Here is a 2,033-nt window from a genome sequence, read left to right as displayed (position 1 = left end):
CAATGGAATGAGCACAACCAAGGTGCTAATACCACCGTTGAGAAGAAAAAGAAACTAATCAAGATGTGCCAAAATACAAGTTACATATTAATTTTACATGGTATCTCTTACAAATTTTATAAATCCATCAAGGTTCGGAGGAATTTTCGTTGGTGGTGGCGGAAAAGAAGCTTGTTCATCACCACTTTCGGGCGAAGCTGCATCCTCCGCAAGTTCAACTAGCATTTGGTTGTGATTCAGCAAGTCCAAAATTTCTTTGTTCCGAACGGATCCAATCTCTGAAAAGTACTGATTTTTCTAAGCTTTCCCTCATAGACGCTCTATAATCACCGAGTTGTAGTCTTGCTTGATTGAAAGCGCTCTCCGATGCCAGCGCTGAAGCTTGAATGGTTAAAATGTCTCGTGTCATCCTTGAAAGGATCGGAAAGTATTTTTCTTTGTCCTTCCACCATTCCAAAAGATTAAATAAGCCGTCGGAATTCTCCTGCTCAAGTCCCTGTGACAAATAAACTTCAAGCTCATTTAGTTGTGAACAATCACTAGTGGTACAACCTTGAGAACCCCTGAACTCGGTCCAAGCAGTAAGTGCTCTTACTCCTGAAGCTCTTTTAGATGATTGAGGACTAGAAGAAGAAGGAGTTGGAATATCTGGTCTAGCATTATCTATTGCAATTTTATAAGCACTATAAATAGTTTGAGCATTTATTTTAATTGAGGCTTGTGCGTCCGAAAGTATAGACAACTCCTCAGGTTCAAGTGCTAAACCATTATAAATAGATCGATACCAATATTGAGGACCACCTAATTTCATAGTAGGATTTAACAAGGCAGCAATACCATAAATAGGGGGAATAGGGGGAAAAAAATTTAAATTTCTTTCTCATAGAATCAATAGCTACTTCATAAATTTTCCCACCCTCTGAAAAATGAGCAAACAAATTTGCAAGATCTGCAAGATAAACTTAACAGTTCGAAATAGTAGGATAATATTGCCCAGAAAATTCATTTGTAGCAACATGAAAGCTTTTTAAAAAATCTACAAGTATTTTAATATCTACAAATACATCTAACATGAAAAATGTTACTAAATGCAGGATCTAGTGTAGTGGTAAGCAAGGCTACAATATTAATGTTACTAGTAGTATTATCTATTGAAATTGATATTATTTTATCACTAATGCAAAAATATCTGTAACCGTGCTAGAAATAAACTGCCCTGTGTGAGGTGAATTAATTATTCTATAAGCAATAATGCGCTTTTGCATTATCCAGTCCTTATCAATCCAATAACTTGTAACAGTAAGATAATTACAGTCACTACCACTTCTACCAATATCAGTGGTAATAGCAACACGACAATTAACAGGGGGGTCAACTGGGGCATCATTTGGATTAGTTGGGTTAACTTGAATAATAGGACTAGTGGGTGTATCATCATCCGATTGCGTTTCATCTAAATCTATTTCCTGCTCATCTTCTTCATCAATAGTTGGATTACCATAAAGAGAATTCATATATTCATGATCTAAGTTTTCACCACCTCCAACATTATGCACATATTGACTCTCCGTCAATTGTAATAAAGTATTATCACTATCAAGAATAGCAGCAGGTGGAGGCCGGGGAATTAGAGGAGGAATAGATTGGCCACTAGATTCACCACTCTTGGATTTTTCCTTATTTTTACTAATTTTTTAAGGAATAGTCCATCTTAATTATAATTATACAAAGTAATTAAATAAAACAAACAAAACTATAATATTAAAACTAAAGAGTTGGAACGAGTTTACTGAATTAACGAACAACTTGTTGAAATTAATTATCGTTGAACACTTGAAGACTTGAATACTTCAATTCACCAACTTCACAATTTTTCACACAAGTTGCAACAACAAATTAACCAATTTTAGAAGAAAATTAGAGAGAGATTGATGATTTGGTGAAGAAAAATGAAAGAATGAGGGGGTATTTATAGTTGAAAATGGGGAAAAGTGTAATTATAAAAAGTTTGGGGTTTAAAACAAAGTTGGGGT

The sequence above is a fragment of the Nicotiana attenuata genome, unplaced genomic scaffold, assembly GCF_001879085.1.
Source record: "Nicotiana attenuata strain UT unplaced genomic scaffold, NIATTr2, whole genome shotgun sequence".
NCBI classification, from domain to species: Eukaryota; Viridiplantae; Streptophyta; class Magnoliopsida; order Solanales; family Solanaceae; genus Nicotiana; species Nicotiana attenuata.
Note: the sequence above shows the minus strand (reverse complement) of the source record.